The sequence below is a fragment of the Numida meleagris genome, chromosome 3 (assembly GCF_002078875.1).
Source record: "Numida meleagris isolate 19003 breed g44 Domestic line chromosome 3, NumMel1.0, whole genome shotgun sequence".
NCBI lineage: Eukaryota > Metazoa > Chordata > Aves > Galliformes > Numididae > Numida > Numida meleagris.
The window spans coordinates 23,167,295-23,193,348 of record NC_034411.1 but is presented as its reverse complement, the minus strand read 5'-3'; the positions used below and the strand labels follow the sequence as shown (position 1 = coordinate 23,193,348).

The 26,054-nt window shown below is 41.1% G+C and overlaps 1 long non-coding RNA gene across 2 annotated transcripts in view; it reads right to left on the bottom strand.

Annotated features, from left to right (window-relative positions):
* Positions 2,291-26,054, bottom strand: part of LOC110395728 — a 212,141-nt gene continuing 188,377 nt past the window's right edge. The window contains exons 11-13 of one of the 2 annotated variants that reach the window (XR_002436593.1): positions 16,990-17,162; positions 14,887-14,952; positions 13,769-14,766 (exon numbers count right to left, since the gene is read on the bottom strand). This is a non-coding gene — a long non-coding RNA (uncharacterized LOC110395728). Of the gene's footprint in view, positions 3,074-13,768; positions 14,767-14,886; positions 14,953-16,989; positions 17,163-26,054 lie in introns of those variants that run through there. The other variant, XR_002436594.1, reaches the window with a different exon arrangement.

The following is a 26,054-nucleotide window of genomic DNA, read 5'->3' as shown; positions in this document are numbered from 1 at the left end:
AAGCAACTCATAAAGAAAGATTTTAAAAAATCCTCTTGATATGACTTGTAAAGTATTTTGAAGTACCAGCCACAAAATAAATTGTTTTTAAATCCCCTCTTTCATGTGATGATTTACGTGACATTGGAAATGCCCCTCACTCCCAGCGTCAGGACCCTGCTGCAATTGGTGGGTGTAAATGCAGCTCGCTGTGGCCCTGCTCCCAGGAGGACCTGGAAGGACTCACGCCCTAGAGGAAGGAGAAAGCCCATGTGCACATGGGAAGAGCCCTGGGCAACCCAGGGCTGTTTCCTCTCGGACCATGCTCCTGCCAGTGAATCCCAGTGCTTTGCCTCACCCTTGCAGTTCAGTCCAAGCTCTACATGGCTTGTGAACACTCTTGGGATTCTTACTTTTTTTTTTCTTTTTTATTTATTTCTTACTCACAGAATGGTTTGGGTTGGAAGGGACCTCAAAGCCCATTCAACTCCGTCCCTCTGCCCTGAGCAAGGGTGCCCCCACCAGCTCAGGCTGCCCAGGGCCCCATGAACCTGGCCTTGAGCACCTCCAGGGATGGGGCATCCAGAGCTTCTCTGGATAAATCTAAAATGAAAAACCATATAAAATGAAAAACAATGCACATAATATCCATTCAGCCTAATAAACTGAAACCTGATACTTCAGTGCAGGGGAATGCGCTCCAAGTATGAGCAGGCTTCATTTGTGGAGCTTTATGAACTGACATCAAATGAGGACCTGCTCAGAAGTGAAGGAACAGCTTCATTAGCCCTGCAGCACATGTGACCAGCAATTCTGCCAAGGGCCGGGGAGGAAAGGATCATTTCTCTTTGTCTATGGTTCACTGCGTTAATATGAGAAACAAGATGTTCAGGCCACAGTGCAATATTTATGAGCACAGTGTGCAATAATGCAACCATGAAGGTCACTAAACAGCTTAGTATTTCTGGTTTAAAATTGGTAGATTTTACTATTATCACCTTTGATTTTCTCCAAAAGCACTACTCAAAGAAAAACTTGGGAAACTTTTTGAAATAATTCAAATGGGCCGGAGTCTGGGGCAGCCCATGGCTCTGGGTACGCTGCAGAACTCATGAAGACCAACACATCAGGACCTGACCTCTGCAGGAGGCAGAGCCCTGGTGTTTCCCTGGAGGTGGCTGCCCTCTGCCTGCCTCGCTGCCCTGGTGCAGGGGGAGGAACTGCATGGGCTCTGGTTTATTGCTGACCTCCCCAGGCTCCTGGCTGACCCTGCTGACATCACAGAGACTCTCCAGCACCAACCCTTCCAACCCTTCCCATGAGCTTCAAAACACTTCCTCTCTCAACTCTTCCACTGGCCATTGCTGCTCCTCCTTTCTCCTGCCAGCAGAGAAATCAGCAGCTCCTCAGCCCCAGCCTCATCCTCCAGATTCTGAGGACCACAGTGACCATTGGCCTGAGCCACTTCCAGCAGGCCAGTGCTGATTCATTTCCTCCCAATGCCCAGGACAATTAGCAAAAGCTGGCATTTTGTTAATCCAAGTGTAATTAATCACCACTGGTGTTTTGTTTTTAATCCCTCTGTTTCCATAGTCTATGAGAGCTTTAGAATCTGTGAGTTTTTGTATCTGTGGTTTTAGAAAATACTGATGTCAATATTTAGCCAGGCCATAAAATCTTTTGCACAAGTAGTAGTTTTTTTGGAGGGCCTAAACTATTTTGGATTCAAATCAGGACATAAATGCAAGGGCCAGACTGGAGAGGTACAGGAGGAGGTTATCTGACTTTTGCTTGTTTCACCAGCATGGAGCAGCAGACAGGATGAGAAGCTGCATATTTTGTGCAGAGAAGATGGCTTCTTACTGTCTACCAGTTTTCAACATGGCAAAAAAGAAGACCTGGATCTGCAATTTCTTCCTTTGCTTTTGGTACCAACCAGCTTCCAAGGATGTTGGCAGGGTTGGCAACCCTGCCAGTGGGAGGGGGGTTGGAACAAGATGGTCTTTGAGGTCCCTTCCAACCCAAGCCATGCTATGATTCCGTGATTCTATGATAACTGCAGCGGTTTTTGTCAGAGATGGGAATGTCATTATAGACTCACAGCATCATAGAATCGCTAAGGTTAGAAAGGACTTCCAAGATCATCCAGTCCAACTGTCTACCTACCACCAATATTTCCCCACTAAACCATGAATCTTATTACAACATCTGAATGTTTCTTTAACGCTTCCAGGGGCAGTGACTACATCACCTCCCTGGGCAGCAGTTCCAGGACCTAACCACTCTTTCAGAGAAGAAATTTTTCCTAACATCCAACCTGAATCTCCCCTGGTGCAACTTGAGGCCATTATCTCTTGTCCTATTGCTAGTTACGCAGGAGAAGAGGCCGATCCTCACCTCACTACACCTCTCTTCAGGTAGTTTTAGAGAGCAATAATGTCATCCCTGAGCCTGTTCTTCTCCAAACTAAACAATCCCAGTTCCCTCAGACACTCCTCATAAGACTTGTGCTCCAGACCCCTCAGCGGCTTAGTTGCCCTTCTCTGGACATGCTCCAGAGCCTTAATGTCTCGGGCCCAAAACTGAACACAGTGTTCAAGGTATGGCCTTGCCAGTGTTGAGAACAGAGGGAATTATGTGGTACTTTCTGTGAGAATACCCAAGACAAGGTAGGCAAGACATCAGGTCATTTGACAGCCTCTCATTTGAATAGACAAGATATTCTAATTGTTTCTCAGAGTCAGTAAAAAAATAAAGGCATGTGAAAATGTCGGAGTATTTCCTCTTTCCCTTTCCCACCCAAACACAAAATCAAATCAAAGCAAACACATGGGACACAAATATAGGAACAGCCTGCTCTGCGCGTATTCACTGTGATATGTAGGCAGTTTCCAGAGGTATGGATTACAGCTCAACCAACTGCTGCTTTCAGATTGGTCTTAGCATATTGACTGAGTGCCTCACCATGTCAGAAACTTCTGCGCTCGGTGGTAGGGCTTCTGCCCTTTGCAGCTGGCTGCATCCATTTGGTGACCTTGTTGCCATGTCTTCATTCCAGCTAGCTGCTTTTCAAATCTCCTGAAGTATAAAGTCCCTGGAACATAATTAAACATGAAAAAAATAAATATGTGGGATTTTTTTTTAGTCTTTAGTCTTAATATTTTTCAATTGATTGTTGCTATAGTGTAGGAAATGTATAGCTACGGCAGCAAGAGCAGTAAAGGATACAGCAGAAAAAGCACAGCATCAACACTACAGAATGTATATAAAACAACTGCTGAAGACAGAGTGCTTAAAAGTACTTTAGGATCTGCACTGAAAAAGAAAATTAAGATTTTCACATGTCATGTGGATGCACATCTCTCATAACTACTTTGATAACTGTGTATTTGTGAGTGCAATTGGGTGCTGGATGAGATTTCTCAGACATGAACATCTTCATGTTATGCACCAGAAGAACCTGGGCATTCCAGGAACAGGAGTTGCCTATAGAAGAGACTCAAGACAACCATCAGGCTGAGAAAAGAGCTGCTTAATGTCATCAGCAAGAACAAGGAGCAATAGAGAGCTATCTTTTATGGTTGACAAGGGATATCTCTGCACTTGGGATTCAGACTTGAAAACACTACTGGGCAGATGGCTCCTTTGAAACAGCAGAGACCAAGACTCTGTACTGCAATCTCACTGTGCATCCTGAAGGCTAGGACTGAAACTTGTGATGCAGGGGATTCCCATACCTAAATCTCTATACCAGAGTTTGTCCTTTGTCCCTCTCCTCTTTCTGCAGTACTCTGTCAAGAAAGCAATTGTATTCATGTATGGGGTCCCTTCCATCACACCTACTAAGATTGGTCCCTGTCCTTATTATATGGAAATTAATTCCATACTGCAGTGTTTGTTGTTGGTGTAGTTGTTGTGGTTTTTTGTGTTTTTTTTTTGTTTTTTGTTTTTTAATCAGCAGCTGTATAAGAGAATTTGTAGTCAGAACTTGGTCCAAGCAGAATGTTGAGATCAACAGAAGAAACAGAGACACTTTGCTGTCAGAGGCTGTTATGCCAACAGGATTTGGGCATCTCTCAGTTAAGGGTTGAAAGGATTTCAGAGGACTTTTCAGGTTCTAGACACTGTTAAACAGCTGAAATTGGGGCACAGGTGCTCATAGAGGTGGTGAATGGCTATGTCTCTCTGTGGAGGTGTTTCTCCCCCAGCATTTTGCAGATGCTTTATAGGTGCATCCACAGCCAGATGTGGTTATACTTTTCAGGATTCTTTTTATTGCAATCTTTATCTAAATCTTAATAGCTGCCAGCCAATAAAGTCAGCAGCATTGTTTACAGTGTAGAAAAGCTAATGTTTAATACAGCACTCTATCATTCATAAAATATTCCTTGATATTCTCCATTCATCCTGATAATTTTCAAGAGTATGCTGTTATATGGGAAAAAGAACTTTTAAAAATGTTTTAGTCCTCAAATCTAGGTCAAAGTCTGGAGCCCCGTTTGAATCTAGCACAATCTTTTCCAGAAATGCAGAGCATTTTATATTCTTTGAGCACCCTGATAGGCTGAAAATATTCCCGAGAGATTAGCAGGCTCTCAGCTACTGCTCCAATTCATAGAAATTAAACCTTCCATCATCTGGTTTTTATATTTGGAAAATGTCAGCTATACTTCCTATCACATATATTGTTGTTTCAATGCACTGAGCCTTCTGTGAATTTCAAAACATATAACTCAGCTCTCAAGCATTTCTTTTGTAAATATTGATAATGGTTTCAAGTTCTTTATTAAATAACTTTTTAATGAGTCTGAGGACAAAGAACTATTTTTTCACAGTCTCCCAAAGATAAGAATCGTAACGTATCTTTCTGTACCATGGAACACATGGTTCTCAATACCTCATTGTGCAGCCTAGGTTTTCCTCACTTTTAAAAGCTCACTTAAAAAAAATATATAAGGCCATGTGATTATAAGAAATAAAATCTAACAAGGTCATACTGAAATGTCTGAAATCACATGCAAATTCTGTGCGACAGCTTTGCAGGTCAGTGTGTGCTGGCATTTGGAGCAGCATTAGAAGGCTCCCTTTACCCTTGTAATCCAACAGCAAGAACTACAAAATGCTACAATCACTCCTAATATGGTTCAGTGCATAGACGTCTCCTTGTGCAGCGTTATTTATTGCCTTCGTTTTTACCAGAAATGATCCCTGTGCATACACATAGGATCGAAGACAATAAAATATTATGGAGAGGTTCAGCAGGGGAGGTTTCCAGGGAAAGGTTTTTTATCAGTTTACAGGCATGGCCAAAGTACTGCAGGGGAGTTCCTCTTCGGAGCAGGCTGTAAACAATTTACATTGGGTAGGTAATAGGAAGTCTTTAGAGTGCCTTGAAAAATATTAACTTACAGAAGTTCTGACCTCTGTCTTCTGGCCCAGAGGGCTGATGTTTACTAGTAAGCATTTAGCTGGCTAGGAAACTGCATGCTGTTGGTGGAATTAAGGTTATTTTTTTAATACATTACAATTAGAAGCTGGACTGTGATACTAAATCAAATACATGGTACAACTAATTTTCTTTATAAAAACCCAAATGGTTACCTTTGAACTTAAAAATGTTGCCTTCAGGCATATAATATTCCAGCCAGCTGTAGCTTAAGTACACGGCGCAGGTTCTGTAGCTTGCTTCTTCATTCAACACTCAAAATCATTCATGTTTGCTAAGCAGAATTAAAAGCCAGTCAGGAACGTATTACTGGTCCCCTGATATTAGCCATTCTTCTCACACATTCTCTTGAAGACTTTCAGTTGTAATAGTAATGTTTTCCTGTGTTGGTCCTATTGACAGCTTGAAACCTTAATAATGATCCATCGGAAATGTAAATACTTGGTCTCATTTGAACAGTTGTTCAAAGAAATTGTATTGAATGATTTAGCTGTGACTACACACACAGATCAAGAGACAAACAAGGCAGCTTAGGTGATTTTAGATAGTGTCTTAGGCTTGGCCCACAGCTGGAGATGTTGCCAAAGTTGTGGTTTCCTAGAAGGCTAAGCAACATCTTCAGTCTTTCCGTTCTCTGCAGTTTCCACCTGTGCATTTTTTTCCTGTTAAAATGAAATACAAATGGCTTAAACTGGCACAGTGGTTTTTTTTTTTTTCTTTCTGCAGTGTGGATGGTAACAAAGCCACAGGACTTCTTTATTAAACATGTAACTAAACAATAAGGCTTGGAAAGGAGCTGCTGTTCACTAGCTAGCAGGTTCTTATTTGCATTGATTATTCTAATGATACTGAGACTTGGTTGCAGTGTTTAGGGTATGCTGGGGCACCACATGCACCCCACAGGTATCTTTTCAGCTGTTTGCAGTTAAGGAGCATATATTACTGAGCTGTGACTTATAAGAACCATTCCACCTTCCATATTTGTCATTGTGCCAACACATGGGAAATGACCTCGTCCAAAAAGCTGAGCACCTGCAACTCTCATTAAGATCCTCCCAGTGTCACCCATCGCTTTTCAGGCTCCTAAATGGGCCTCTTACAATCTACCTGCTTCAAATTCCCCGAGGATTTATTGGCTCAGAACACAGATTACTTGTCTTGGTATCAAGGATTTCCTTTCTTTTGAACACGAACATAAAAACACAAAGAGAGCCTAAACTCAAGTAATGTGAAAATATTGTGTTTGATTCCAGCCCGTATATTCAAAGTTATAGCTAAATGCCTGAATTTAACTTGAAATGTGATGCCTCGACTCTGTGTATGATCATATAAAATGTTTGGAAGCCTTTAAAAAGACGGAAATATTTTTGGCTTTGATTCACTCATCATTATACTTTCTTTAATGCATTTGTATATGGCTCAATAGATCTTTATCAAGCTTGAGCATCAACTTTCAGGACTGATTAAATTGGTGTCATTATTGATTACAATGGCAGTACACAGCCAGAAATCTGTTATGCACTTTACAGGTGCTATATGTTTAGATGAGAGGATCCTGCTCAAAATCTGTGCAGTCCAAAAGCTTGATCCAGATCTTCCTGAAACCCTTCCATTTTGTTTCAGTGACACACAGCACTGAAACTGAGTTCAGTGACACTGAGCTGTTCTTGGTGAGCAGTAAAGTACAGGCACCTGCAACTTGGCACTGGCCTGAAATTGCTCTACTTTTGCCCTTTTAAATTCAGACTAAGCAATAAAATTTAATGTACACGTGCACTTACCGCATTAAAATTAATGGTTTCATTTCCAGACTGATTACTGACCATGAGCTTAAATGAAATTAGTTCTCCTAGAAGATGCCTAAGTACCCACTGAAGTGAACACTGGTTTTTAGACTTGGAAAAAATGCAACATAGCAAACAATGACACTTTCCCACTCAATGTGCTTAAATGCCTTAGTGATCTCAGGGTTTTTTGATAGATCCTGACAAGAAATAATCTCTAAGCTCCATTCAACAACCAACTCAAATTTGAAGTAAAGCAAAATAAACCCATCAGTCGTCTTGAAAGGTTTAAATGTAATCCTTTCTAATGAACACTATTTCTTTCCATTGCTCTATGTTCCCCTTTAACTCTATCAGAAGTTTTCCATGAGATCACCTAAGCAACTTTATACATAGCTTCCTTTAAAGAAGAAATCACACCTTCATTGAGCATGTTTAAAAATGTTCTCCTAGGGTAACTTTTGCATTTTGAAAGTAAAATTTTAAGCCATATAATTAATTAGTGTTAACTGCAACTTGGTGTGAATGGAAGCTTGCAATCAGACCTCATTAATATACTCAGAGTTTGCAGAGTCTGCAGGTTTATGCTTCCATTCCTCCAGATGCTATGTCTCCTGGAAGGAGATAGTCCTTATTCCACAAGCTTGTAAATTGAAAGAAACCCCTTGTCATCCTGCAAAGCTATCTCCAAGCATTTTACATGATCCAAAAGCTGATATTGTTGCCCTTGGAAGCACTGATGACTCTTTAATCCATAGGTGTTGAACCTTTTGGCTTGTCTGGGCCACACTGAGTGTCTAGGGCTGTCTAGGGCTGCATCTACAAAGGCTGCTCTAAAAGAAATGCCTCCTAATAATTTCCATGGAAATTTCAACTGATACAAAGAGCATAATAACGCTATTTAACAGAGGAAATTCTCAGCTACAAAATGCTATTTCTCAGCACAGTCACCACTGCTAGCTGTGCATTTTCACCAGTAATGAACAACAGCCTGCATGCTGCACTCATAACAGTCTGCACCAGCTGAGGTGACCCACTGTCGCTGTCACCACTGCTGAAATGCATCACCCACTGCCTCACTGTGCTCACATCCACTGTTTGGTCTCCTTAAATGTTCAGCAGCCATAGATGAATGTCAGTGGGTGCCATTTTTTCTGCATGGAGGAGTTCAACGACACATCTTTGCTTCAAACACACTTCTGTATCAGATGCTACTGTGTCAGACTGCCCCTCTGCTGCCACCTGTCACCTGGGAGCAGCATGTAATGGAATAATGGTGGAAAGGTTCAACCTCTACTGCCGTACCACCAACGTCCGCCTCTGACATGGTGGACAAACATATTAAAATAGGAGGCATTATTTTCGGCACAGCCTTCATAAAATACATAATAATGTACGTACATAATAAAACTTATTTTAATGTTTTTTGTTTTATTACAATGTATAATAAAGAGTAACAAAACCATAAATCCCATGGGATATGTGACCCTGTTTTCATGACAGTAAGGCACCAGCCTGGTTCGATGGTAGTGGCTGCAATTCACAGTGAGCTCTCAAGGTGCTCGGCAGAGATTTTTGATGAAATTTTACTCTTCCTGTACTTCATCCTTGATAATAATTGTTCACAAATGTAGGTACTGCCCAAAAGCAGCGGCATTAAAAAGGCTTGACTGTGAGGTGAGGGATATTTCTCTCTGGTAAGAGAAGGCTTATAAAAGTCTGGTAAAGAGACATGATCAAAGTTTGGATTGCAATTCTATACGTTCCATTTGAAAACTTGCAGCTAACATGTTTATGTCGAATGAAAATGGAGTTGCAAATAAACCAAAAAATTGATTTTTTTTTGCAATTTTGAAACCTGTTTTCAGATTCCTTTATCACAACGGAAAGCACAGCTGCATATTTTTCGCTGCTCACAGGACTGTGTTTAGCCAGTGTATCAAAATCCATAAACCAATGTACTGTTAGCACTGCACTGCACCCCATGCCCTACTTTCAGCCTAGATGGGGTTAATGGCTGAGTGACTGTTGCTTGGTGAGACAGAGCCACCGCCATGATGGCGTAGGGCAGGGGGTGGCCGCAGTGTGAGCTGGGCCAGGCCACATGCGGCCCACGTGTTGGACGTGCCTCCTTTAATCAGTATACTTGAAATGCATGGAATTCTTTCAAGGCTAAAGTGGCATGAATGGGTTCTCAGGTAAGACTTTAATCAGTAGAAAAATGCATTCGAAGTACAGAATGACTGGAAAACAGTGTCAGATGCTCTCATGCTGTAGTTCCAATGGGACCTCATAAGCACTGAAGTCAAACTTAGTTCAATTAAATGCTGTCTATACTTACAGTCCTATTAAAAACTTGTCAAAGTATTATTATTACAACTAGTCGTACAGAACAGTTAAAGTCTGATTACATTGTGTTCATATGTAGACTGTTTATTTGCAGCAATTTTTAAAGTAGTAATGTTTCATCAGTTTGCATTCAATATGTGAGCTCATAATAGAGCAAATTTGCAAAAAGTGAGTTGTGTATCGAACTCCCCAGAAACATAAAGAATACATCTTCTGCCTAACATGTCAATAGACATACATACAAACCGCATCCTTAGCAATCAACAGCTAGCAGCCTTAGCAACTTTGGGAGTCAACATCTGGAAGGTTGGCAGAACCAAGCTTGGGATTTGGATTACGTCTTTTTTTCACAAGGTGTACAATTGTCCTAGGCAAATAAAGCCCTTAAGCCCAGTAAGGAGCTTTAGAGTATGCAATTACTTTAGAGGACAAATTAAAAGACACTGAAAGCCTCACAAAGTTTTACAGCCTATGTGGCAAAACCTTCTGGCTCTTAACTGCCAAACTCAAATGAATAAGCTTGTCTCTTGGGAAAAAAAATTATTGTGCTGGATGTTTCTAATCCTACACATAACACAGCACTTGGAGATTTCCAGAGGGAAGAGCAGAGATATTTTATTTTAGTTCTTCCTATTAGATTACCTGTCAGAGAAAGAAGAGTGGTACAGCTAGCCCATTTTTGCCATTTTTTTTCTCCCTGAATATGAACTCCAGAGTGCTGCTGAGGAACAGAAGTGTCTTTATTTTATATAGCAGCAATGGATCAAAGGACATATTCTGGAACCTAATCACCACGTGTAAGAAATGCAGGCGTATTGTAGCTAGAAACCAGAGGGAAGAAACCCACAAAGAAATTTTGTAAGCTGTTTTTGTACAGAAGAGGTTCAAAAGCAATGCTGCTGAGCAGCTAATGCCTTATTTACTTTCCTGTTTTTGTTTTAACTCAGTCTGTGTTATGTAAAAGGAGACTCCAACACACTCATCCAGAGCTTCTTGCCTGAGGTGATGAACCTAGCAATTTCATCTATCAGTTATACCAAACCACAGCACACTTTTCTAAGCTTAGCTTATTACTGTCTTTCAGGCTGTAGAATAACCCAGGGCAATGGAACAGTTACTGGCACTATAAATGTTTTCAGTCTCTGATGCTAGTAATATGCAACCTTATTTGAATTAAATTACCTCTTTAAGAGAGTCTGAAACCGGATGACTTCATATAATTCATTATGTTTAAGAAGGCGGTTTAGCGTGGTAAGTTAAAACCCATTAAATTGCTCTGTAGTTTTCTTGGCTGTGGTTGTTTTTCTTAAGTGAAAGTAATTAAACATAAATATTTACTAATATCCCAGGCTGTGAAACTCTATAGCCAGTAACAAGAACAAGGAGAACCAACCCAGCAGTGGCTTCCTACACTAATATCCCACGCCAGCTGAAACATTCCTGCTGACTTTTCAACAAATAGGGCCAGCTATTGTGGATTCTTTTGAAGGGGAATTCAGAAGCTGGGCAGTTGAATTTATTTAAACAAGGGGAGGAAACCATTACTAGGATGCATTTTTTAAAAAATATGTATGTATATACAGGATTAATGCAATGTACTGTAAGACACCACAAGTAAATTAGCTTTTTTCATATGGATCCTTCCTCTAATCTGCTCCAAAAATCTGTTGACGTCAGTGCAAAAAGTCTGAGTTGCATGGGTTCTGCATCACAGTCTTGCCATAAGTGAACTAAACCAGAGCGGCAGCACTGCTTTCTCCTCCTCCAGCCACCTTATCACTCCTAAACCATCTGCCTCCAGCCAGCACAAGTGATGCTGTGGCTACGCAGGTAAACAGATTAAGGAAACCGTATCAGAGATGGTGCTACCAGGTTAGCTTAAGTATTCTGTTGCAGTAAAGCAAAAGCTTCCTCTTGCCAAGCTACTGGTAAGCTACTGATATGACCAACATCCATAGAGGCAGCATAGAATCATGGAATCATTAAGGTTGGAAAGACCACTGAGATCATGTAGTCCAACTATCAGCATGTGCCTGAGACTGTTCTAAAACATGTCACTCAGTGGTACATCTACTCTTTTCTTGAAAACCTCCAGGGATAGTGATTCCACCACCACCCTGGGCAGCTTGTTCCAGTGCCTCACCACTCCTTCTGAGAAGTATTTTTTCCTAATATCCAACCTGAACCTCCCCTGGCACAATTTGGGGCCATCACTTCTTGTCCTATTGCTGTTACCTGGGAGAAGAGGCAGACCATCACCTCCCACAACCTTTCAGGTAGTTGGTACAGTGCAATAAGATCTCCAAATGGGTCCAGCATGTCTCAGCTGAGGACTCTCCAGATACAATTTTCAGAGACAGGTACATGGGATTTAGCCTTGCAAAAGTACTCTGTACTCCTTCTTTCTACTCCACTTGGAACTAAGAAGCCTCTTGTAACTCTGTAAGACTCAAATTCAGCAGAATTAAGCAGAGTTAAATTATTTATACAATGTGGTACTTTGCTGAGTTGATCTTTGGGCAGATTTTGCTATTCCTACATATATCAGTCCCTGTTCATGCTTATAATAAGACCTCTCTTCCCTAGCATTTGATGAAAGGACTGTAATAAAAGATCTAAGTCCTCAGTTGTTGCCAGAAAAATTCAAATCTCCTAGGTTTGAGGAAGGCATCAGTGACTGGCCCTGGGGCACTACTCCAAAAGTGAGATACTACACACTATGAAAAAGAGCAACAAAGCCTTAAAACAGATGGCCCGGTACGACTAGGGATCGACACAGGCCTGATCCTGATTTGGGTTGTGTGTTTGGGGAACAGAGGACACACTGGATGGCTTGCACCAGCTGTGTGGCGTGGGAGGGTCTCAGCCCTCAGCGTGGATACTGAGCTCTATTTCTTCCTCGCCTGCCTGTGGAGCAAAAGCAGCATGAGCAGGGATGCCACAGTCCTCCCCAGCCAGTCCCTTCACAGAGGCACTGTGAGTGCTCATCCAAATCACCCCTGGGCCAAGATTTCTTTGCATCTCTTGCCAAGCAGGGTGCCAGTTCATGCAAAGTATGCTGCTGAGACACGTGGTATGCTTCAGCCATCGTTAATTCCAAAACCTTCTGCCAAGAAAGAGCTTGTTAAAAGCTGCTTTAACCAGAAAGATGAAATGCTAAGCTGCCTGCCTTTGCAAGACGATAGCTCACGTGAGAGGCTTGCATTACTGAAATGTGGACATTTTCCTTCAGAATAAGCTAGCTGGATCTTTTCAGTCTTCTGGGGGTCTGAAGTGCAAAGGAACTGCCAAAACAATTAAAACCTGGGTTATATACGTGGCTGAGAAGCAATCTGTGTGTTCTGCTGGAGTGGATCAACCCACACGTGCTCCCAGCACTGCCCAGACAGCCGCCAGGCCTGCGCCTCCCCTCACAGCAGTTTCTCACAGCTACTTGGTTCCTGGCAGCAACCTGTGACTTGCCTCAGGGAGCACTGCAGTAAGGGGCCACTTCTCTGTCAGTCAATAAGCACTGATAGCAAATAAGACATCCAATATTTGCTAACTATCTTGGGTTACAAGAAGAAAAACAGTTAAAACTGCATTTATTGAGTGAGCAGGTCCTTCACTATGCTATAAATTAGTCAACCAAAGCAGCTGTTGGCCATACTACTCTAGGCTGGATTTTTGTGAGATTTTTGTCACTGATTCAGTAGAATTTTATCAAGTTGACAAATCTGGAAGATAAGTTGCCAACAAAAATTCAGGTCTCAGAGTAATAATTCAGTAGATGGGATGTTTCTGTCTGAGTTATCACTAAGCAAATGCCCAGAGCCAGGCTTAGTATTTTTATTTGAATTCTGGAGGCAGCTTCTGGAGGATGCAGTTATCTTTCCTGCATTTGGCCCACAGAGGACCCTTGGGGTCTGAGATGTGTCATTTAGGACTGTATTTAGGACCTTAACCATTCCTTTTCACAAAAGACAAAGATACAAGTGAAGGAACACCTGGCCAGCTCTCAGAGCAGTGGATGGAGACTGCAACTGCCCTAAAGCCTTCAGTAAATGTCAAGACAGGTAGCCTAACACTGAGCTGAGCCCCTCAAAGAACTCTCTCTGCCAGTGGCGCAACTGGGCAAGACTTGGTCTGCTGCACGTTGCCTTGCAGGGTAAACTGAAATCAGGGGCCCAGACATGTTCTGTGTGAAGCACTGTGGCACTTCTGGACAGAACAAAGACAAAAATCTCTGCTAAGTCAGAGAAGACTTTCTCACACTAATACAATTACCAGAAAAAAATATGATTCCTAATGCTGTAGGGTGAAGTTGGATGGTTTTTCTTGTTTTATCATCCGAAGGCCCCAAATTACTGCTAGATGTTGTAACAAATCTGATGGCACCCAGGAAGGATTTTTGTACCTTCAGAGATTCTTCTACAAATGTATTCTTTTCTCATATTTTAATTGTTCTGTGTGCTTAGGTTCGCAATGTAAGTCAGCCTAGCAAATCAATGAGGAAGACAGGGAGGATACAAGTTTATTTCCACAGTGCTTAATTGGGAGTTTCCCCACAACCTGTGTGGCAAGTAATAAGCTTAGTCTTATTTGTACAGCAATGCTTGATTTACTTCTTACTCCCCTTCTGCCTTTCTCTTACCATGGTGGCACATTATTGTTTTAAACCGCTGATCTTTGCTGTGGTCTCTTGTTTCCCACAACTTGCATTGCTGGGATGTTTACTTCCTGGATTTAATTCTAATTTAGCTACTACAGTAATCCTTAAATAAATCTTTTTCAGTTCAACTCTTTCCCTTAACCCTATACACCAATGTTTACACTAATTTAAATAGGCAGGATATTAGATTAAAGTTAATTGAGGGAGTCAACATACTAATCCAGTTTCTACGGGTTTACACCCCCTGAAGAAAGTATTAAGAGCATCCATATAAATTACCTTTCTTCGCAGGGAGAGAGAGAATAAGTTTGGAGAGTGGCCCACTATTAGGTTTTGGAAACCCTAGTCATTTGTATCATATGTTTCTCAAATCATCAAACCGAGCATAATATCAGACAACATATGCAGCTAAGCTGAATTCTTTCTTTCCCACTTCAAGGCCGACAGCCCAAGAAAGCTGTTTGAACAAAGCTGAAGAAACTACAGGTTTCCATGAAAGCAAATGACAGCACATTATCAAAGTGTTGCAATCCATGCCGTATTTCCAAGCAGTACAACTAAAATACAAAGAAAGACAAAAGAAAAAAAAAATAAGGAAACAAAAGCCAAACCTTAAATGACATGCACAGTTTGTTATGTTTTCTTAAAGAAGAAAGATTGAATTTTAAAACACTCACCTTAGTATCCCAATCCTCAGCTCACAATTTGTACCAGTATTCCTATGTGTGCTGTACTGCACAGGCCTATAGGAAAATGGCTTCTGAGTATCACTGCAGCTGTTTTGTCTATAAAAGATTTTCCAAAATGCCTAATAATTGAGACCTACACAAAATATAGTTATTGAGACCTATACATAAAATATAGTTATCCTACGGTAGAAATAAGCATCTATAAATTCTTCCTTTTGTAAAATCAGAATTCATTTCTGAGTACTACAGGCTGGAATAGTTCTTGGTTCCTTGAGCTGAAAGTCACAGTTACATTGCTCTCCTTTTAAACTCCAGATGTCTACTTTTCTGTCATGTCCCCTCACAGCAAGTTGGATGCTGGCTTACTTACATCCATTAATAACATGATCCAGGGTGAAAATTAGCAGAGAAGGGCAGCAGACCAGTTCTCAGCTCCTCATATCAATCACTTGTCCATAGCCCATACATATACTCATGCAATAAATTCAGCCACTGTATTATGCTGAATTCAGTTAAATCCCCAATGCTCTGGGACAGAAGTTGTAGCTTTTCCCTGCCAGGTAGGTGTTTATGAGCCTGGTAGCAACAGAAGCGTTTCTGGAGCCCACAAACATAATTTAGCTGCAGTAATGTGAAATTACAGAGTCTGTCTCGTGCCGACATGTGTTACATGCAATTGTAAAAAGGAAAAAAGTTTAACAGCTTAGCCACAAAGGAATGTTTATATCTGATTACACTAACTGCTAATTTAATGGCAGTTAATCAGCGGTATGTAATACAAGCTGAGCAGCGCAATGGATTTATTGATGAATGGCATTTGAAGTTGTTGTTAGAAAACTGGTGCATTTGTTACATTAAACAAGCAAGTAAAGGGCCTAATGAAACAGTAGCACATTTGCTAAGGGCAAATTTCTGTTTCAGTTACTGTAGTTCAAGTAATGAGTCGCTCCAAATTCAGAAATACTGCTCCAAAAGTAATACCTCCTTTTTATTTATTTTTTATGTTGGCCCACAACATCAGAAGTGGATATTGGTGGTCCAGCAGTAGAGGTTGAATGGCAGCCGTTGACATTCATGGACATTTGCTGAACATTTATGGACCAAACAGTGGATGTGAGCACAGTGATGCGGTGGCTGTTGCGTTTCAGCAGTGACAACAGTGATGTGAAAGACAATCCATGTTGCAGATGACCATGCACAGCCATCACACCACAAAATGAAGAACGTCTTCATCAGCTCATCTGCACAAATCCACTAGTATGTATGTTTTTCAATGTAGTAACTACATTGAATGTAGTAACTACATTGAAAAACACTGTTTTGTAGCTGAGAATTTACTCTATTAACTAGTGCTATTATGCTCTTTGTATCCGTTGTAGTTTCCATGGAAATAAATATGAGGCATTACTTTCAGAGCAATCTACATCTGCTGAACAAAAAAGCCAGAATATGAACTGCAGGCTCAATCCTACAGGAAGCAGATGAAAATCCCTAAGGTGGTATCAGTAGGTGCCACATTGCTGGGATGTGCCCTGAATTTTCCTGCAAAACCATCATGGAACCTGTGTTGTGCACTTTACCAAAATTCAAACATTAGAGAGAGAAAAAAAAGACAACAGCACTGAGGGTGCAACTTGAGGTTTAAATACAGGAGTGGGATTCTTATTCTTCCTATTTTAGGTGCGTCTGTGCCCCTGCACGCTGGCTACAGGTCTATAAGCTGCAAGGGACATGCTTCCTTCCCCTGAAGTCAGCGGGCGTCAAGAAATGGATGCAGCACTAGCAGCTGTACAACATCTCACAATGCGCGAGACTGCATCACATGGGATGAAGGGAGCAGAAATAGGGGAAAGGGAAAAGAAAGGTACAGCCACTTATCCCCTCTGGCAAGTATTGATTTGCCTAGATGCACACCTCACCTCCACAAATCTGACCCACACAGCTGCCACGTACCACACAGCTTGTTTTTCTTAGAATGAAATATGAGCAAAGAGAGTCAGCAAAGCAATCCTGGAAGCAGATCCCCACAGAGTGCATCCATGCCTGAGATTAAAAAGCTGAGAAAAGCTTTTAAAGAAGATCAGACTGAACCTTTTCACTCACAGGGGCTTCTCAGAATGGCTGCTGCTCTCTGCTCCCCCCGGCGCTGCACTGCAGCATCCTGCCATCCCACCGCAGCCTCCTGACCCTAAGGCCAGCGAAATCATCCGGAGTTTTTACTCCTGTCTTGGCTGCGAAGAGGCCAGCTGCCAAGTGAGAGGCATCTGTAAAGGAGAAAAAAGTTTAAAATTATGTCAGTTATTTATTAATGTGAGACAGTTTACTGAATGCTGCCAAAATTTAAGAGCTTCTGTTTCTCTGAGAGCTTCAGTTCCTTCTTGTGTAACTGTCAGGAATCTGTCCAACATTGCCTATTTCATGAATAATTTTCTTTTATCATTTCACTGGAAGATTTCAAAAGCAAAAGATGGTGAGTTTTCAGGCCATTAGCAATGGCCGTAAGAACAAGTAAAGAAATGCTAACCTTGGGTAGACCTGGCAAATGAGGTGCCTGGTGACCCAGTGATGTAACTATGGGGCGTTTGAGAATGGTTCATGTGAAACCTAAAACCCAGCCAAAACTTTGATAGTGTATTAAATTCACCCCAATTATATTACTGAAGGGAAAAACAGAGTAACTAGTATGGCAGTAATTTCTTGTTCAGAATTAATTGTAAGCCAGTCTCTAGAGGAAGAAGTTTGTTGAACCACTTCTCAGCTTGAGGGCAAGGGAGGGGAGCCCCAGTAGTCTTCAAGCTCCTGATGAATATAGCAAGCTATGCTGAATCAGTTGCTCCATTAATAAAATCTGTCATTAACAATATAACTGGGTTGATCTTGCATGACACAGGCATAGAAATGCACATCTGGCAGTGGCAAACAAGACACAGGAGGGACAGGGGAATTAGATCAGTCAGGCATGGGAGCGTTGCCATAGTTTCCAAACAACCCATCTGTGATGACAGGTTTGGGCACCAAAAGCAGGGTTTCATTAGTAGGAGAGACATGCAAATTCGTTGTGCAGTCTCACCAAACTCACTTGCCAGTAGCTTATTTTGCAGCCTCAGCCAGGCTGCTGCACACTCTCTGAACACCGAGAGGTGGCATGGGATTCCTCCACCCTTGCTTCAGTCATTCAGGAGTCAGATATATAATGCAAGTTACTCATTCAGGCTTCCTCTGTAATTAATAGTCTACAGATGAGGAGCCTTCGCTGCCAGAGTTGGCATCTGCCTCAGATGCTTTTTATCCATTTCTCTGTTGATATGAAAAAAATTACCCTCAGAAGATGCCTCTTGTCTTCATCAGCTCATAAGGGGTCATGGCTGACCAGCAGGAGGTGGAATAATCCTACTTCAGATGGGTACTGTTCAACCTTGTGCACTCATTGCACAACTCCTTAGGGCCACAGCCGAGAAAGCACAGGTAGCTGTGGCCCAGAATTGAAATAAAGCCAAAATTCATTTCAAGTTAGAAGTTTAGAAGTCAAACACAAACAAAACAGATAAGGTGTGTGAAAAATACATAGATCTGAACATATAACCATCAAGATTGCATTTTTCAAAAATAATAAGAGATTTCTGATCTCCTAGGGTCATTCAGAAGAGAAGAACTCAACTTAAAAATAGGAGTCCTTTCATTTAGCTGGGCAATTGGAACCATCTACACCTGCAGTTAAGTGGACTGCAAACCTGTATTTGCAGGTGAAGTAGATGGGTAAGCGCTTACCAACAGGTTCTCTGTGTCCCCTGTAGATGGAGACAAACATTATCTCGGATCGCAGACTTTCTTCTCCACTGTTCCCCATATTTACCATTCACGTTGTGCTTGGCTAATTCCTCATGCTGTGTGTTTTTGAACATACCATTAAAAAGTTATAGTGCCGATCGTTTCTTAGGCAAGAGGGAATACTCCACACACACACAGCAGGGTTTGTTGCTTGTTTACTTCCAGAGCTGAATTTTTCTTTCTTTCCAGCTCCGTGCTGAGGAATTTGTTGCTGGTCTGGTATAAACAGCCCATCCTGTGCATTGACCTAATGTAAACAGTCAGTAGCCAATATAAACAACCAACAGGCTAAATGAAGCCCTGAAGTATGTTTGAGCAGCAAGAAATCAAACATCAATAAATGTATTTCCATCATGTAAACTGTTGTTTCTCAGCTTGCCAGAAAATTCTCCTTTTTGCAAATTTCTTGGAAGTTTGAGCATCAAGTAGTTTGCAGTTTCCCTTAAGAGAAGGGTGCCAGGGGACATCGCCAGCAACTTGTATCCTTGCTGCACACTCAGCTGAGCACCTCCCGGAAATCAGCCTGCTGGGGGAAGGAACCTCAGCGAGGTTCAGCCCAAACAACCCAAAGGAGGTTGGAAAAGACCTCTAAGATCAAGTCTAGCTATCAACTCATCACCCCCACGCCCACTAAACCATGTCTCCAAATGCCACGTCTCCATGTTTCTCGAATGCCTCCAAGGACGGAGATTCCACTATTTCCCTATTCCAATGCATTAGTAGAATCCTAGAAAATTCAATCAAACTCATTCACCAGAACAAGTTTGCCTACATTATTACCTATATAATCATCTTCTTTAAAGAACTGGACTGTCCTGAAAAGTTGTCTAACTAGTTAGAAGACTCTTCTTTATCTGGGGTAGGAGTCTTTGTGAAAATCGCGGTCTCTCAAAATTATGCCTCTTTCCCAACCTCCCCCCCCAACCCCTTTCTTGAGAAGCAGCTCTCAGTTGCAAAATCCCAGCCATTCTTAAAGAAATACATTAGATATAATCTAAAAATTCAGGTCACAGGTTAAGATTAAAAGATTTACTATACATATGGTTAATTGCCTGCTTCAGCGCCTTACTCAGAGGCAAACATTGAACTGGGCTGGAATGAAATGGAAACGGTGGAAGAGGCAGTGAGGCACAAAGGGCAGCCTGGTAGAAAAGAGGAGGACCCTGATGCAGCTATACTTAGTAGTAACACCAGGGAAAAAAATACATAGAGTTATTTCGGGTGTCTGGGAGAAACTACAGTAAGAAAACAAACCTTTTATCTTGAAATACTCCATCTGACTTCAGCCCACCTTGGCAGATAGCTGTTTGCTCTCCGAGGAGAAAGGAACCAGATGGTTCTCATATTTCTAATGGCTGCGTATTTACATGACAAACACCATCACCGAGGTTAGCACTAACTGCTGGAAGCTTTGCTGGTGTGTGGGGGGTTGGGGGGGGGGGGCGACTGATCGCAAGAATGAACGTTTTCTCGTCCTCTTTTTTTTTCCCCTCCCTTCTCTTTTTTTTCCTCCCCTTCCTTCTCTCCTCTTCCCCCCCCCTCCAAAATAGACTGGGATGGGAAACACCCTCCCAACGAGGGCTGCATCTTTCTCTTGGTAGAGTGGATGGAGAACTCCAGTTTATAGTCATTTTAGCACTTTTCACTACCATCGAATTCATCGCAAGCACAGGAAGATTGTCCACAGACAAGCAGTCTAGTGTAACTCTTGCAAGACTGTTGATATTTTGCAGCCTTACAAAGAGTAGAAATTAAGCAGAATTCAGCCTGAGGTGAACCCTGCTGGGGCATAATGCATTAGGCTTCCGTACTGCTGAACCATGTAATGAATCCCAGGGTCGGCACTAATGCAAAACTAGTGGCGATGTGCTAAATGGTTTAACTGCTCATAAAATGGTGGCTAGCCACCTGTCCAGTTATTATCAAGCAGAGGAAATTTAGCAGTAGTAATCAGCCCATACTATATTAAGTTACAGCTTTGCTTTAAAATGGCATGCTGTAGTAAACAAAGGAAGAAAATTAAATTAAAAGTTAATTAAAATCACAGTGTCACAAATAAAGACTCAGAGGAGAACGCACACTGAAGTCTTCCTCTCACTGTCCTGAAGGAAACAGGTTCTCAATCAAAAGAGGGTTTCATGGTAAAAATGATACTTCACATTATTTTAAAGCTACCTTGAGCTCCGCTTAACTATTCCTAGGAGGAAAGTGGAGAAAGTGGAGCGAATGTTAAGAACCCATTTACTGTCTGGGCTGTCCGGTTAGCTACACAGTTCCACCCTGCTTCAGAAGTAGCTATATTTTCTTTACAAAAAGAAAATTTTGCCTCAAATTGCTGTGTCATCTGAAAGGAATGCTCTGGTGGCTTTCAAGAGTGGAAATCAGTGTCCATCCCACTTCAGTTACATTTTCACAAAATGATAAATAGGGTGCACTGTTAAAATAAGCTTACTTCAATATTAAATAACAACAAGGGAAAGAAAATAGAACGAGATGTTTTAGCAAAATGAAACCTCACAGAGAGGAAAGTTACTGCCACAGCAAGTGTTGGAAATGAGGTAAACTTGAATCTTAAGGCCAGACTGAAAATGAAGATAGCCCACACTATGGAGTAGCAGCGTTTCTATCTAGCACTTCCTACACCAGAACCCAGTAATACGCAAAAGGGAAAGCTGTGCACATTTATAAGACTCTGGTTTCCTGGATCATGTTAGATATACCAGGTTACCCTCAGGTTGTAATAAACATCAGATACTGAACTGCAAGACCATTGAGAGAAATGCACTTTTAACTTCATTGTTTAACACTTCACTCTGATATTTCTTGAGCATCGCAGGATTGCACAACAGGATTCCCCAACAGACTCAGACCTGCTCCAAAAAGCTTCAGAAACATCTGATAGCTTATGTAGTGTTATACCTTTCTACAGGTGCTAGCTATAGTTAAGGCAATTCGTTACCATAAAATACAAGAAGTATAAAATATATACATTTAAACTCTTACTAGCAAAAAGTTCAGCTCAGTTCCTCAAGGTCAGAGAAATGAAACAGCAACTGCTACAAATGCTTACACTAAGCAAGGAGCAACCACTCATCTCTAACTACTAGTAACTCTTTAAGGATAGTGCAGAGAGCGTATAAAGGCAGATCTATTAATTACAGCTGCTTTCTGTTTCCTCTAAAGGAAAGGATATCCCAAAATAGCAAGCTCCTGGCAGACCAATAATAAGGGCCACCTGAGGAGAGGTATGCTCCTAATAAGTCGCACTTGCAAAAAATTTTAGAAATCCTCAGCAACAACGAAACTAAAAAGCAAGTCTGAATTTGAAAACCTGCATGCTTTATCTAGGTGATCTAATAAAAGTGTATATTTTCCAGTATATATATACATATATATATATACTCTGCAGGCCTAGAGTTTGATAGTACACCTCTTACAGCCACACAAGCAAAGCTGCCTGAGACCCTGCCCACCGGAATAGTTTAGCATAAGCAAGAAATTATTGTGTATAAAGATCGTGTTGACATTGGCTGCTTACGGGTTGGTGGGGCTTTGTGCATGGGCTGTGATATCTGAGTGGTCGCCTCAAGAAAGTCAGCAATTTTGCTTTGCCAGAGGTGGTAAAGCTTGCAGAAACAGCCCATCCACACTGCCCTGCCAGCCTGGATCGTGGTAGCTCTCAAATGTCCTTAGATCTGAGCACACTCACTGCCGTACCCATGCTCATTAATACTCACTGTTTTCATAAATTCACAAATTAAATATATTGCATTGATTAGTACATTCCAGTAGAAACATAAATGTTTCTGAGATTTTCTCTGTTTTTAGGAATCTGCTTTGTTTTGTCACGATTGCATAAGCTTTAGAGTGATGGACATACATTCTGGATAAAAGAATGTAATTTAAAAGGAGAAACTAAGTGGTGTGAAATCAGGAATAATTAAAACTATAGTCCAGTTTCACTAGAAAAGCAAAATTTTTATAATTAAACTCCTTTCAGTATGATGGATGTTTTTGATTTGCATAGACAACTCTGTGAGAGTACATCTGGGTAATACCAAACTACTGTCCAGAAAACATGCCAGATGCTTTAGATTAGGGATTATACTTTTAGTCTTTCCTTAGGTCCCTTGTACATATCATTTCGCAGCAGTTGATTCACCAGTTGCCATAAGTCCTGTTTAAATATTCTGCATGCCTAACAACATTACCAAAGGAAAGATAAGTACTGAAAACCACCCTGGCCCAGTATGACTTTTTTTCCCCTGGAGGGCTGGTAAATGCTGCTCTCGTGGTAGCAGCACCTTGCTCTGCAGTGGACTTTACTGAACAGTTGTATTTCTAACAGTTCAGATGGTTTGGATCTGGCCACGTATGCATTGTTTCAGAGGTTTCAATGACAGATCCAAATCTTCAAGCTCTGTGCTGAACATGATGGTTATCGAATGGCAAGGGAGCACAGACTATGTTTATTATTAATAGCAGCCCATATAAATACAAGCCAAGTACAGTCAGAGATGCTGCTCCCCACCCAGCACTTCTGCAGATTACATTTGCCTGCTGCTTTTTACATTACCATTATTCATAGTCGTTTGTGTCGTTTGGCTATGAATGATGAACAGATATGGACAATGCACGAGGGTTCGGAGTGTGAATTTTAACACATGTGGGAAGAATAGAAATGATATATTTTTGGACACTCCCTCAGAGAGTCTCAGCTCTAACACCACAATAGAGGGACTCTGAGCAGTGGCAAGGAGGCTGAGGGAAGCAGAAATTAGAGCACCTGGTTTGCACTCTCGGAGACTGGGCAGATTTTCACTCAGCAGACACGTGGGGCATTGATGCAAGTCTGGCCAATGTTATCTGTCCAGCAGTATCTTCCATTTGCAGTGCAAGGAAATTAAGATATATTTTGATCTAAAGATGTACATGCGCGTGTCTTTATGCATACACATACATACAACTAATCCATCATTTTCCTTGTAGATAAAATACTGGTTTTCAAGCCTAAGCTTGACCCCTTTTACTAGGCACTCCACTACATCCTCTGAGGAGCCCACAATCTCCTCTGAAATATTTCTCTTCAAAGGACGTCACCTAAATTTATACATATTTATGTCTTTAAATATTTATGTCTACTTATCTGTCTCACTCCACATATACATACACACACACTTATATTGAAATTGTCTTATTTACTTACTGGTATCAGTATTTACCATTAGCTCTTCAGCTGATAAGCACAACTAGCTGAGGCTATTTAAAGGCTCAGACCTTTAAATATATAGCTACCAATTCAATTCACCTTACTGAATTTTATTTTTATAGGACATCTATTACCTAATCATGATATAAATGAATGAATACAACTCCTTAAGATAATAAGGCTCAGCTACTACAGTGAGGAATGCAGTATGAACCTAGGTAGGCAAATAAAATAGAATGGGATTAGTGATGTTTTATGACTCATGGAAGACAGGAAAATATACATTAGTAACTTCTAAAAAAGTTGCACAAAGTTCCAGGTTAAAAAAACTGCTATTCTTGCTCAGTTGAGTGTCTCCTTTCAGCATTTCTATTTATATTGTTGTTGCATGTCTTCATTAGTGTCAGTTGAGAGTAACATTTAGGAGGTCAGTGTGTTCACATTATATTAATACAGTTTGCTTTAAAACATTTGATATTTTAATACCCATGGGAATAAGTTATTCTGATGGGTAAACATGTCAAGCAAAATGCATAAACGGGCTATTGCTGAGCTGGCATGATATATCCAAAAATACGATGCTTTCGGAGATATGCTCAATGAAGATTTTCTACCTTCAAATTCCTTTTATTTATAGCCTATGATTTGATTACACTGTTGGATACCAATTATTCCAGAAGTTAATGAGCCATGTAATTTTCCATAAAACAACAATCGCATGCAAAATATCTCAGTAAAAGAACCATTATAATTGGGGTGGAGGTGGGCCAGACATGGTTGGGTTGGTGTTTTTTCTTTTTTTTTTTCCCATAAAATAAACAAAAGGAAATGATTTAAAAGCACTCTTTTGAATTGATGTATAGTTAATAATTAACTATGCAAGACTGCTCAGCATGAGGTAGCCTCTCCAAGGAATGGTACCATGAGGAGGTGGTGTGGTTTAACCTGGCAAAAAAAAAAAGTCCTCCAAGTTAAACAGAGTGAATTACAGCCCATGTTGTGTCCCAGGCTCCAAGGACTCTCCCAGAAAGAGCGGGATGCTGTGTAAAAATGCTTTCTGTCTTCTCCCATGACCTTTTAGGCAGCAGGTCCCAACAGCTGCAGTTCTTTCCTTTCTCTGCATAGGATCTACCATTTTCCCTACGTGACAGAGTCAGACCAGAATCCATTTGGTGGCTGCAAGACATGCTTTTCCCGTGCCCATGGTGAAATAAAGTACATCTGGGTGTACTTTTCCCCCCGATTTCTCCTACCGCTGGCAGTTCTGCACCTGCTGCCTGGCACTATGGCAAACATATCCTGAAAGGTGCCCGCACCCCAGTCTACTAGAACTTGAAACAGAATACTCAGCATTGGTTCAGAATACTTTACCACATTTGGGCATTTTTAAGGTAGTAAATTACACTATCATTGCTGTAGAGAAAAATCACCACCCTTCTTTTCTGGATAACTTATGGAAAAGGGTTTGAGATGAAGGTGCTCAGATGAACAGAATGCCCAAAGTACAGAAAAGATAATTTTTCCCTTTCAAATGGCACAGACCAAAATTTTCTCTCAAACACCTCATTACTCCTATTAAGGTAACATTTTGATTTGAAACATCTGCAGCTTCTCGAGGCCTGAGTGAACCTGACATTCTCAGCCTTTGGCAACTGTATTGCGCATGGCATGCATTTCTGCATACAGATGGGGGAAAGACCAGGAAAGGCTGAAGGTACTCTGGTAAAGTGGGATCTCTCTCCAAGCTCCTCCTGGGTATAAAGTGTACCTGTCCTTCAGTCTACGGGTAGTCTTCATCATCACATAGAGCTGGAATTTGTCCACAGCAGATTTGAATAACCTGGACTATACTCCAAAAGAATGTCCACAGAAATCATTTCTGCCATTTCATCCAAAAAGAGCTACTGCCTTCCTTTAGCACTGCTAGATGACAGATCCATCTAGCTGCTGAAAAACCAGATCCCCATGTTTCCTTCCCAGGCAATACAGGTATCTTCTATGATGTTTATTTTCCAAGATTACAAAGATTTTGTCTGCAAACAGGAAAAAAAAAAAAAAAAACAAAACCAAGCAAAAAAAGAAAAAGGGTAAAAAAAAAAACAACAAAAAAAACTTTCTT